Here is a 14,771-nt window from a genome sequence, read left to right as displayed (position 1 = left end):
AAGTAGCGTCAGAAAAAATATATACTGTATGATTGGACATCACTTTAACACTTGGTGAAGTTGCATGGTTTATTAGTGAAATTAGGTCTATTTCCATACACAACCAGTGTGATCAGAACTCACAGAATTAGGGATAAACAGCTACTTGTTTGGGAAAAGGTTTGGATTTGCCAGGGAACATAAAGATTGGACTTTAGAGCAATGGAAAAAACATTATATGGTCTGATGAGCTTGGATTGACCCTATACCAGAGTGATGGATGCAACAGAGTAAGAGGGGACATGAATGAAGCGATGCATCCATCATGCATAGTGCAGACTGTACAAACATCTGGAGACAGTGTTATGATCTAGAGTTGGTCAGGTCTAGTCTCAGCATCATTATTTGGCAATAAAATGGAGTCAGCCAATGACTTTTATGTACTGAACAATCATTAGATTATCACATCTATGAAGTTCTGTTTATCTCATTACGCAGAACACAAGTTGTGAAAGAGTGGTTCTGGGAGCATGGCTACCGTGCTGTAATCAAAGCTGCTAAAGGTGATTGATGGAAATCCAAATTGGGGCCATGCAGTGCATTATTTTATGTTTTATATTACAACTATGTTGGAATTTATATTTTTACTAGTATATAAACTAGTGAAAAATATGCTAGACAAATAAAGGGTTTAGACAGATGTCCTTGTTCTATTATACTATCAATAATTCTGTAGTTACAGCTTAAACAGGGATTGTAAATGTTCTTTGTACTTTTAGGGAAAAAAGTGTAATTACAGATATACTGGAGTTTTCAGTGTAGAGAAGTATGTTTAGCATTTTTGGAAGGTGCCTCCAAGGCCAGTATTGGATTTCATTCACAGATGAAAAGCTGCAGGTTTTTTAACAAAACAAAATCTTCAGCACAGATGGCTTTGTAGTTTCCAAGCATCATGACAAGCTGCACTTTTTCTTTTTCCTATATTTACTTCACAAGAGAAGTAGTGGTCCTGGTGAAGTAATCATTATATAAACCTTTTATGGACATTACACAACTATAAAGGGATAAAAAAGTATGACATATTTTTTTCATAAACACATTTTGTTAGTGTTGGTAAATTGTTGTGATAGGAAAATTATTATCAATAACCCTGGGTATATATTAACATGAGCTATATGATCATGGCATAAAGAAATATAATAGGTAAATATGCACTTTAGTGACATTAAGAAACAGATTCTGCAAGTAAGAAATGCATAATTGAATAGTTACTTAACTAACTTTGACAGTGTATTCTGACAGCCTCTTACACTCGCAAAGCTATAAACTAATTGGCCATATAACAGCCAGAGCACTCCCATAGGCAGCAGGAAAGATTTACCACATTTTCCTAAAGAATATAAATGTCTAAAATTAAATGTGCCTGTGCTTCTGAGCAATTATATATTACTCCTGTGCTTGAAATATTGTTTTGCATATTTTATATTGTTATAACAACTGATATGGCGAAGGCTGTTATTACTATAAATAAACTTCATTTTGACGTAAACAACATTTTTGATCAATCTTGCTGCTGCTTTTGGGGGACAAAACAAAGTAGTAATGTGCACCTTTAACACAATGAATTTTATATTTTCATGCCCAGTATTTCACTGATGCTCATTACAGAACACCTAACATATCTTAATGTTAAACAGTGAACGATTCTAGGAAAGTCTGGTAGGTGAGATGTTCTCTACGATACAGAATTACTACAAAAGAAGCTTTGAAAGGGATAATTGCAAAAGCCAAAGCATTCCCTTTATTGATACCAGGAAAACCTTGCAAGGTTGCAAAAAGAAAATGAAAATTGCAGCATAAACGGACTTCCTGAACATGGTTGTTTTTAGAACTGTATAAACCCATTTCTGTTTTCTGTGTCTAAAGCACTACAGTACATTCTGTCCTCTGCAATGGTCAGCTTCCTCCCGTTTGTTTCAGACATGTCTGATCAAGTGTAACTGTTTGCATGTCAGCACAAGTCAGACATGCTTTAAAGTGCTGAAAAGAACGCACGTCTTCAAAACAGGACATTTATTATTTCTTTTATTATTATCACAAGTGGTTTGTGTATAACAGAGTCTGCTAAAAAAAACCACAGATGAGCTACGCTGTATTAACTACTACAGCAGACAGACCTCCTTTCTTTAACTGCTTTAACTTGAACATAGATCTTTATAGAAGCAGGAACGTTCAGGTATGTGGAAACTGTGCAACATAAAAGGATAACAATCATACACCCAGTTATTTTCCCTAGTCTGTAACTTGTTATTATATTACATTAGCTGTGACTTTTTACCCTAGCTTTTTTAAGTTACTTAGCAACCAAAACATGACACAAGGTAAGCATTGCTGAAGCTTTTAATTTGCCCAGTAGACTATACAATAGTGTTATGATTTTTTTTTATGACTTTCTTTATTTCTCTAAATGATCCCCTACTGCACTTATCCCAGCGTTTCACTAAGGTTTCAATACTATCATGGTAGAATTTTTTTTTTCTCAGATCAGATTGTCTGCTTCAGGTCTGAAACTGCTTTAATGTGCTCAACATGTGGAAATGGTCAGGACTGTTCAGGGGATTTAACAATACAAGTCCCTGTAATGTGCATGTTCATCACACATCCCAGTTTGATTTGAACACCCCTTATATAATATCCCAGCTGAATAAGCTGAATAAGGGTTAAAGATGTGAAGCAAATAATAATAGTGAGTCCTAACGTGATCTGATGTCTGTTCCAGTAGATCTGTCTCACTTTCTTTTGGCAGTATAAAGGCCTGTATGCCAGAGGCGGAATGATTACCAATTTACTTTAATGCTATCATGTCAGCACTGACTCTTATTAACTCTGACAAAAGATAAAAGGAAACAAAGTTCTCAAGTAAAATCACGTAAAAATGCAATTGATTATTTAAATAAATTATCTGATTGAAAAAACAAATACTTCTAATGTACAGTATGAAAACCTTAGCTACAGCTAACAGACAACTTAATGGCTAACGGCTCAATTCATAGCTACTGTAGCATGATACTCACTCACCATGCGCATTAATTAAAAACTACTAGATTCCTGTCATAATAAAGCATGCGCAAATGTAGGTGATAGATTTGTGAGGAGTTGATAAAATGTGACAAAGAAATGTATTGATGTGGTGTTTGAAAGTTGAATAATGTGTATTAAAATAAAAAATAAAAAAGTAATATATTAAGCAAGAAATATTTTTAATAAACCTAAGTACAGTAATAAAGTCTTTGTTTTTATTATTATTATTATTATTATTATTATTATTATTATTATTATTATTACTTCCCACCTTTGTACACATCTGTCATATTATTCACCTCCACTTTCCCCATTAGGTTCCTGTTTTTATGTTCCTGCTGGCTGGTCAGCCAGTTAATTTGTCTCACACGTGTTATATGCCTTCATCATGATACTGCAAAATGACAAGCCACATTGACACAGTCCATTTTTCACAGTCCATGTAACAAACTTGAAAATGTCTTTGAAAATGTCTTTGATTTATAGCTTGCGTTATACATGATTGCATTAACCATCCACTTTCAGAGGAACACTTATACAATGGCTCATTTATGCAGTTATCCAATCAGGCAATCATGTGGCTGTAGAACGGTACACAAAGTCGTGCAGATGCAGGTCAAAAGCTTGAGTTTAAATCCGTATCAAACATCAGAATGAGGGAAAGTGTGGTCTTTCTAACTATAATTGTGGTATTGTTGATGGTACCAGGTGGGTGGTTTAAACTGCTGGATCTTAAAAATCTTTATTCACAATATGTTCTAGTACAGTAAGAACATCCAAAATCATCTACTACCAATATTTACACTATATGAAAAAAAGTATTTGGCCAAACCTGCAATGACATACTGTACATACAGTACAAATACTGTACTTCAATATGGAGTTCATCCCCCTTTTGCAGCTATAACAGCTTCCACTCTTCTTGGAAGGCTGTCCAAGAAGGAGTGTTTCTGTGGAAACTTATGTCCATTCCATTCTGTAGAGCACTTATGAGGTCGCAATCTCCGTTCCAGTTCATCCCAAAGGTACTCGATGGGATTGAAGTCTGGGCTCTATGCGGGCCAGTCAAGTTCTTTCACACCGAACTAAATCAAACCAGGTCTGGGGCATTGAGGCACAGTCATGTTTAAGGGCTTCCTGCAAACTGTTGCCATAAAGTTGGAAGCATAGCATTGACCAAGATGTCTCATGACTCATATATGTACAGTAGATATGTTTATCATGGTACTTTTTTTAAAATACATATATGAGTTTTGGATGATATAGTATATACCGAATAAATACAGGAAAAAACAGCCTTATCCCGATTTTCCTTATTATATATATACCGCTGCATCTTCTCTTTTATCATAACACATTGTTATTTATTGTAAATTGGAAAAATATGTATTGCGAATAGGCCACTTATGCATTTCATTGGCTCTGTACATATACTTTACACAATGACAATGAAGTTGAATCTTATCTAATCTAATCTAATCTAATCTAATCTAATCTAATCTAATCTAATCTAATCTAATAAGGAACCTAAATGAAACACCTGAATTCAATAATGAACACATTTCTCCACATAGTGTGGGTCATAAGCAGAATAACAGACATCAAACTTTTTGTTCATTCTCATGTTTGATGTGAAGATGTAACTCTCTGCATGATTTTGTGAAATGTTCCGCAGGCACATTGTTTTTTAATTAGATAACTGAATAAATAAGCAGGTGAACAGTATAGATGTTCCTACCAAAGTGTACGGTGAGTGCATGTCAAACTATATTTCTGAGAAAAAATACATTTTTCCCCGTCCATATTTCAAATTATCCTAAACTATAAAGAAAACACTCTAAAATATAGTTAATGCTCTATTTAAACCACATTTTGAATAACAACAATTAAACAAAAAAAGTAAGAGTGCAGTGAATTCATTCCTCTTATCCTTGCTTCTGCTTTCATGCGACATTTATCGTGTAGAAAAATGTCTCTTTCATTTACCCCAAATTCTTTCTCCTGCAGTCTATTAGAAACAACTGCAGAATTTAATTTTCTCCCTGTGGAATCATTTGCATAATATGAATTTATTAAACTTGAAGTGTATATATAATTCCTTTTTTATTTACACCTAATTTACTTGTTGAGAAATAAAAGTCTTGCCTTGTTTTGGAAAAAAAAAAAATTGGTAATAGGAAAAAAAATTGCTTACTTTCCTAATTTAATTACATCACTTGTAAAAGACAACAACAGAGTCCTGATGTCTGCAATTTGAAAGCAGCTACATACAGTATCACCCCCCCCCCCCCCCCCCCCATACATGTGTATCAGCCCAAACATTAAAACCAGCTGCTTAATATTCTGTAAGTCCTGCTCTGAATCACTCGTTGTGCTGAGGGTTTCTGACAAGGCATCAGTAGCAGATCCTGTAAATCCTGTAAGTTGGGAGGTTGGTCCTCTATGGATCATTCTGGTTTGTTCAGCACATCCCAAAGATGCTCGATTGGATTGAGATCTGGAGAATTTGTAGTCCAAGTCAACACCCTGGTCTCTTTGTCATGTTTCTCGAACCGTCCCTGAACAATTTTTGTAGTGCAGTAAGGCGCATTAGCCTTCTGAAAGAAGGCAGTGGCATTAGGGAATACCGTTGCCATGAACAGGTGTGCTTGTCTGCACCGATATTTGAGTGTACATTCACATGAATGCCAGCACCTAGGGGTCGCCAGCAGAACATTGCCAACAGCATCACACCGCTTCTGTCTGCTTTCCCATAATGCATCCTGGTGCCATCTCTCTCCCAGTCAGTCCCCCCAGGCCACTTTACTCCATTGATGGAGGAAACGTTTTCCAGTTCTGATTTCCATGTGGCCATTGTATGCACTTTTAGCAGCAGACAGGGGTCACCATGGACACTCTGACTGGTCTACAACTATGCAGCCTCATACACACCAAGCTATGTGCTGAAATTGTTTTAATATACTGTAGCCAGTCATTTTTAGCAACTTTGCCAACACACATCAGAGAGTTTCATGCACCCATGACCCTGTCACCAGTTCAATGGTTGTCCTTAGTTGAACCACTTTTGATATTTACTGTACTCCCAATGTGTCCAGGCAACATCAGACAAGTCCTACTTTTTTTCAGACAAACTTGTTTAACCATCAATATCTGGCCCAGTATTGACAGTTTACTTATATACTGTGGGTGTGTATGGATTTGAAATTAAGCAATCAAAATGTGGCTAAGGGGGAGAATTTAGGTTTAAATTCAAGGGGTTTTACCATTTTTAATGCTTATTAAAACTAACAATTATAAATGAATAAATTAGTAAATATGTTTGTGTGTGTGTGTGTGTGTGTGTGTGTGTGTGTGTGTGTGTGTGTGTGTGTGTGTGTGTGTCCCATCTGCAAGTAGTGTACAATGTCATGTCTCAACAATGTAACTAATTTTCTTTATTGAAAAATAATATATACCTGATATGATAATTTATTGGCATTTTTCTGCCTCAGGCCAAATTCACTCCAGTGTATTCACTCGCTGCTGTTCTTTGGCATTACCTTAATACAGTACATGGCTGAGTCATGGCATTAGTCATCATGCACACAATCACACCCATTTTTCCTATTATCCTTGTCAAATAGAGTAATTATTGATGCATCTAATTAATATTAAGCTATCCATACACCTCAATCTAACCCTTACTTTAACCCCAGTGAACAAACAGAAATCATTTGGCTCTCTTTTTAAGTACACTGCGATGGAGAAATGTCTCATCCAGAGTGTATTTCTGTATCTTTTCATTCACGGCTCTGGCCCGGGCTCCACTGTGACGCTGACCAGGATAACGAAAAGTGAGCAGATGGGTTTTTGAAAGAAAAGCCAAATTTGTCTTATATTCCTATCGATGTGTGTACATTTAATGCGGTGGCTAGATTAATCCACACAGAGATATAAAAAGATCAGCACACATACAGTATATACACACTATTCTTACACTGTAACACTTTTTCAGTTCTGTAGAAGCTGAGGATATAATGCACATGAGCAAGCACGGATGATTTATTAACGCTGTGAATCTTAATTCGAGTTATCAGATTTATATTCTAACTATTATGCTAGTGGTATTATAATTTGCCCAACATAGCCTATATCAAAACTAATTGTCAAGAGCAATATGCAGCCATAAGTGGTCTGTACGAAGGGCTCAAATTAAAATCAATTACAGTACTTTGCAAAAATCTTGATCCACCCCACATCTCTAAATATTTTTCCATCCAAAGCGACAGACTTTTTCTATTTGTTTTAATGTGGTCTTAAGGAATAGTTCTCCAGGCATCCTGAAGGACTTTTTTGACGCTCATTTTTGCCTCAGTCCTGTCCCTGTACCTGAGCTATTTCAGAGGACTGTCCTTTGTTAAGCCATACAGTGATGTACGAATCCTTCAAGCATAAAAAAACATTTAACTTTAGGCATGAACCGGTGAGCAACAGGTGCAGATGATGACAGATGATCAGGCCGGGGATTAGTACACTGCTGATGCTGACTGCTGAGTGGTTGGAACTGATGAGAGGAGAAATAAGGATGCTGCTGAGGTTGTTACATAAACAAGCAATTTTTAAATTGTATCTTTAATTAGCTGCTGTTTCCATTTCTTTAATTTACTCGACATTGTATAATTCAACATAATTTGATCTTATTTGATATAAAATTACATGAATTACTGTTATAAACTGTTTCATAAAGGATTTGTAACCAAATCCTAAATGTCCACCAGGTGGCGGACTGTGCTAACAAATGTTCATAGAACAGGCCATGCCAGTGTGGATGGTTTTCCTCACTATGAAATTTTCTCATGACATTAGAAGCAAAGCTAACATAAACCCACATAATTAGAATCAGAGAACCATGCTGTATCTATAGGCCGCAGCCTGACATTTCCAGTTACAAGAGCTGGTAAACTCCCTTCAGTTTGTGGCTTGGGGGGAAGCTTTATGGGTTTTATGGGCTGAGAGTTTCCTCAAAATAGGCCAGACCAGTTTAGAACAAAAGTGTACACTTTAGAAACCCTTTTTGAACTTTTAATAGTTTTAGTTTCAATAAGATGAATGTTGAAAGATATGTTTTTCTTAACAAGATGTTACTACTGTTAAAAAAACATGATATTTATTTAAATTCATAATATACTGTAGATTAGCTTCAAATTATAGACATTGTTTAATGACTGTTAATTTGTTTCACAAAGGTATACAAATAGATCCTTAAAATGTTGTGTGACATTTAGCCCAAGTGTAATCCACATTAATGCATGTGTTATAATACATTATATTTTGTATATGGAAAATTGTATGAAAAATAAATGGTTACTTAACAAAGAAAAATATCAAATCATTTATGAGTTTTATTTATGAAAAAGTTCATTAATCAAGATGTGAGCAGTCATCATAAGCCTTTATATGATACAGTGTTTTTTACGTTTGAGATAAATAGATAGATGGTGAGTTTGTAGGAACTGATCTGTTTCACAGACATTCTACAAAGTAACAACACAAACAGACAAAAAACTCAAATTCTTGTCAATCACAGTTGTGTAGATACAGACTGAGTTATAACATATAATATATGTATTTAAAATGCCAGTAATAGTCTTACATATCTCCAACATTTGCTAACAGATTTCACTCAGGTCATAGGATGGTATTCCAAATCTTCATGAAGTGTTCTTCATGATTTACCGCTGTTGATAGTTTCTGTTTGGATGTGTGCTGTACAACACTGCTACGCTACGTTAACCCTGAATCTAATACAAATAAGTATAAAAACTAATCAAAATAATCAACCATTACATTAATCCTGAATAAACAAACATTTATACTTAAAGCATACAAAGCATGTTTGCCAAGCCCTCCTCAGGCCTTTCCATCATCTGCTCTGCACCTTGCACTGAGGAATGTCTAAACAAGGGGAAGTGGGCATGCGCAATTCCCTTAGGAGTGCACTCACTTCCTCTTACATTAAACCCCTCTAAGCTTAAACTGACACACCATCATAGTGAACCTGAAAACAATACTTAGTGGAGTCTATAAGCCCAGGCAGGAGTCATTGTGATGAGCAACACCCCCTGTGGAGGTCAATGTGTGCCACACTCTTACTGCTTCAAACAGCAAACATACCTTCCCTTCAGCGAGACACAAAAGACAACATGGGTAAAATGCTAATCGTCCGCCCATCAAACCACAGCAAGGCTACCTGCTCTCTTGTCAGTCACCCAGTCAGTATCATTTCACTTATTTATTGCTTGGAATTCAGAAATACATTCGAATCTTATCTTGGTTTTTTACAGAAACGTACTTATATGAATAAAAATTCAGCCAGCCTGACCGACTTTCCATCTAACAACCTACGTTCATGCCGAACTAATTTCCCCATCAAGCCGCTGATTTGCCTCACACTAAGACCTGCACCTTACACTAAGGAATGTCCTTACTGGGGGGTCTTCCTTTCTGTGAAGCTTGTCAATTCCCCCCCTGTCTTCAGTCCTAACTTCCTCCCTAATCAAACCTCATGTGCCCCCTGCATCTGCAAATAACCTGCATGTCATCCTTATCAATAGAACAAACATGTAGCTTCATTCCAACCTCTGCGGTGCAGTCCATGAGCCCAGTGAGGAGTCATTGTGACGGGCAACGACCCTTGCAGAGGGACAGTCAATGCGTGCCGCACTTTCACTCCTGCAAATGGCAAACATACCTTCCCTTCAAAACCACACAAAAGGCAACAAGAGGGAAATGCTAATCATCCACCCGTCAAAGCCTCACGAACCTGCTCCGCTGACTGTCATGGCTACACGGACGTAAAGCTACTGATGGTTCCATTTGCCAGCAAAGAGAGACATCCTCTGAGACTCGAATGGTGACCCAGGATAACAGAACAAAAGTTTTGGGCCCCAGGGATGTGGATGCATTATTGGTATGCATGCCACTGTGTTCTCCCGTTGACTTCTGCACTGGTGACAAGAGCGAGAACCAGTCCTTTATTAAGCAATGGGGAGCTTATCTCATTCATCAGTGAATGCTCCTTTATGTATGCATCCAAATGAATGTTATCTCATTACTGCTGCATGTCCATATTTCGCCCAAACGTTGTTTTTTTAGGTTAGGAGGTATTATTTATGTCACATTTGAGTTCTAGGTGAAAATCTTTCGAAATGAAGAGGAGGGATGTTAAGACAACTACAATGGTGAAAAAACAATAGTAGTATCATGTGGTACAGATCAGAATTTGTAAAAGTTCTAACAGGATGAAAAAGCCCTTTTGCATACATTCAACAGGAATAGTTAGGAATAGTTTTGTGTTTTCAAAAGAAGAACAAATGACAGATCTGAAATTAAAGAAAAAAAAGGAAATAGAAATCTGTGCGCATGATTATTTCAGATATGGTCTATCACTTTATGTATTCTTTTTTAACTTCTCCCCATGACAAAGCTGGGGTGACATACAGACTAATTCATTGTGTCGTAGCCCCTTCACAGACCCATAATCAAATCCCCCCCGTACCCCACCTTGCACCCATCCCACCCCCAACCTCAGCTTCTGGGGGCCATGCAGGGAGAGAGGCAGCACGTCCTCCATTCAGGCACACACCGCCATCCACAAAAGCAATGGTGACCCAAAGCCCATTCGTCACGCTGCCGCCCCCCAGTGTCTGCACCACCCTCTTCCACAAAAAAAGAGGGAACAGGAGAAGCACTCACTCCGAACAGCCTTCTATGGAGCTTAAAACAGCCTGAACCAAGCAGCGCTTTTGTCTTCTCCTTTTGAGGCCCCTATTTACAATACAGCCGGGCAAGAACAGAGAGAGATGGGAGTGTCTAAGCCTAGGCACTGGACCCTCCTTTGCCGGCCCTCTTCGCTCTGGTCACCAGCAGCAGCTCTTGTGTTGCACTCTGTGAGGGGTTTGCCTGGCCTGCCCCCTATTGCGCTGATACCGTAACAATAGACTGGTGTCCATTCACAGCCACACCGATCGTCCATTGCCGGACCTAAGGCGTCCACAGAGGTGATGCATTGAAGTTGAAGAGTCTTAGCTTTGAGATGAAAAGTGCTTTTGCTGTGTGTGACGTTTTTTTTTTTTTTTTTTTTTTTACCGAATTACAATGAGGAATGGTGTCAGTGTGAAGGGTTTTGTGTTACTATTCCACTTGTGTCAGTGCTGGTTTGGCACTTGATTAAAATTCGGCACAAGTATTGAAACTCAGGATACATGGGAGTTAAGTTGACCGCTGCTGTGACAAGGCACCATTGTAATACAAGGCTTGAGTTGTCTTTGTTAGTTTACAAAAGCTTAAGAGTAGTATCCTGTTTAGCTCTTAATATAATACCGGAAAAAGTATCCTCATCTAATGTCTTATTAGTTTTACCAGGAATATTCTGCTCTTTGTTTTTTGAATTATGAGTCTGGCTGTCTTGAAATTCCCCTCACACAAATTAGAACAGTCTAGCACTGCTAATGCAAACAGCCATGCATGGGAACATTTCGGAATTCTGTCGTCCCTCTCTGTAATCCCTGCGGTGAGCAATTCAGCCAGCATCATGCCCTCAACTGAGCGGGCATGTGCCACTAGGCCAGAAGGGGCCACAACCTCAAATTACACTGAACCCCAATACAAGAACCCCGCTGTGCTGTGTGTGGAACTAAAAGAATAGTGGCACGCACTTGTAGTGAAGGGCGACAATGAATCTGTGTGCATATGTGTGTATGCGTGTTTGTGTGTGCATATGATTGAGTGAGTGTTTATGAATTAAGTGCCCTGGGGGAAACCTTTGATTGGCTGGTAGGGAAATCCAGCTTGGCCTCTTTTCACAGCCCCTCTGATTGAGCTTTCTTCAGGATTTGCTATGGTTGTCTTGTCCTGCTGCAGCTGTCCTATAAGGGGAAGCAAGCATAGTAAAAAGACCAGGCATGCTGGGAGTAAAGGTAACACAGGGTCGAAGGGCCTGTATTATACGGTATTGTAGGGCATGACGCCTCTCATTAACTAATGTTATTTGGGAGAGCGGGAGAGAAAAAGTGCAATGAATGAATGAATGAGAGAGAAAGAGAGAGAGAGAGAGAGAGAGAGAGAGAGAGAGAGAGAGAGAGAGAGAGAGAGAGGAATAGGCCATCAGACAGAGAAAAAAGAGTGGAAATTAACAGTTGCTTCTGGATCTGTCATGCATAATCAGAGTTATTGCGGAATATGTGTGTGTGCATGTGCAAGCGCATGTGTTTTTGCATGCATGCACATTTGCACACATGATGTTTGCTGGAGGTCGTAGTCCAGCGTATGCCCTGCAGGGCTACATGTTGCTAGGCAAAATGTATTGGCTCAGTTGGAGGTAGATACACAATGCTGCAAGGCCCATTGGTCCTGATGAAAATAAATGAGGTGCCAGGGCATCTGTGACATCCCAGAGCTCAAAAGGAGTCTCTCAGTATCCCCTCAATCTGACATTTTGACTTATAATCTGAGAGCAAAAGCCTTTTATTACTTTATTGTGTCACTTGGAAACAGGCTGCCTTTCATAAACCATATAAAGTGTGTGTGCCAGTATAATGCTTTTTTTATCAGCTGCAGCTGATAAGCTGTATCTCTCAAGGAATTTGAAGAACTATAACATTGTTGTTCTCTTATGCACTAAATCTGAAGTCTTAATTTGATTAATTTACATTTTTGTCTTTGTCCGGTGCATACAAATATAGAAATTACCCCAAAAATTCTGAATAGATGATTATAGGACATATCACTTTTTAAAATATTAATGGTAGTACTGTACAATTAATGATTAGTCACTCTGGTCAGTGTATCTACTGATTTCAGAGCAGTGAATATAACACAATGAAAAAGAAAATATACTTAATATTTAGGTCATCCGTTCCGAGATCAGTTGAGCCGCTTTCTCAGGGTTGACCCTTGGTGCCCTGTGATCATTTATGTTAATAGTGTTTTGGCCATGCTGTTCCAAGAGCTCCTGAGTGCTATAAACCCATGCAGCAGCATACTGTCAAGGGTCACTTCAGCCACACGCTCAGGTCAACTCATGACCTCGTGCCCTCTGGCTGAGCCCGTGGTGATTTTTACTCCAAACGATGGTGTAATTATCTGCTTATTGCAGGAGCGCTAAGGCCTGAGGAGCGCTCTGCACCCTGTAATCCACAGCCCTCATTAGCTCCTAAACCCTTTCTCCAGACCGGGAGCACACAAAAGAGCCATCAGCTCTTCCAGCAGAGAGAGGCTTCATCTCGGACAATAGAGGCACCCCTTGTCCCTGAGCGGAACATAGGCCTTGCTAGGAGTTTGAGCAGCAGGCCCCACACTCCGTTAATCTGAGGGATTCAGCATAGGGCTCGAGTCATGCTTCTAAATCCTTCTCCGAAAGAATATGGTGCAGCAGTGGCTCTCAGCACTGCTTGGGAAGCTCTTATTGGAGTCACTGTGGATTTTAGGGGCATAATGTACTTCCCAATAGCCACAACTGACAGACTGCTCACTGGGCAACCTTAATAAGACCCTAGGTTGTATTGAGTAAAGAGCAAAAGAGGTGTTAAGTAAAAAAACTGGCATGCTGTGGCATTTCCTGGGTCACACACTAGGAGACAAACAGCAGCTTGAGTTGGAAAGGATCGTTGCACCTGGTTTACATGCATGCAATCTAAGACAGGTTTTAAAAAAAATAGCATTATGCATTACCTTAAACATGATCCACTTTATCTGAAACTCTAAGAGGGAAACCTCATTTGTAAACACACCAAACTTGTTTTTGTGCTCTGGCATGGCTCAATTGATGTTGTAAGGCAAAACACTATAAAAAAAAAAAATAATAAAAAATCCAGTTCTGGAGTTTGGACAGAAATGGTCAATAAATTCTGAGAAACTGAAACCGGTTTGTTGTGAAGTCTATATCTTGATAGAAGTCTAGATAGCTTTGCAATGTGTACACTTTAAATAATAACATGTTCTATCATGTTTGTGTAAATTTATACAACCAGAGGTCATGAACTATAGAATCATCTTTTTCTACTGGGTGTACATATTCAGTGAATTTGGTTTCCACACTTTTTTGTGTCCGTGCATATTGAACTGTAACAAGATTCTCTAAACTGATTAAGCACACATATAATAGTGTACATATAAATACACTTGTGTGGTTTCTAGAATGTTTAACTACATGTATGAGTTCGCTTCACAGGTGTTCACATCATGACCCCTCCAATTTTTCAAATTAGATGAGCATAGAAACTTTTATATTCTGTTTTTGCAGTCCATCAATCCATGTCGATACCGCTGTAGTTCAACTAGGGACCGCGGAGGCCAATGGTGACTACTGTATTTATTCACATTTGTACGACCGTGGTAGGACCTCCAGTCACTATTTACATGCACTTTTACATACATTACGAGCAATTTGGGAATGCCAATTTGCCTAATCTGCATGTTTTTGGACTGCGGGAGGAAACCTGGAAAACCTGGAGGAAACCCATCAAGCACAGGCAGAACATGCAAACTCTATGGGAATTAAACCTGGACCCAGGAGGGTTTAAAATTTAACCTGATGTTTTTAAAATTTGTTTTAACTGCCTGTTTACACCTTTTTTTATTGCAGAAAAACCTTTGGGCACAACTCCTGCAAAAAATATAAAGTATATGCATACCTGTGAACAAGCTTAGGACTTGCAAAATACACATACTGT

The sequence above is a fragment of the Clarias gariepinus genome, chromosome 3, assembly GCF_024256425.1.
Source record: "Clarias gariepinus isolate MV-2021 ecotype Netherlands chromosome 3, CGAR_prim_01v2, whole genome shotgun sequence".
NCBI classification, from domain to species: Eukaryota; Metazoa; Chordata; class Actinopteri; order Siluriformes; family Clariidae; genus Clarias; species Clarias gariepinus.
The sequence above is the reverse complement of the archived record's forward strand: the minus strand, read 5'-3'. Positions refer to the sequence as shown.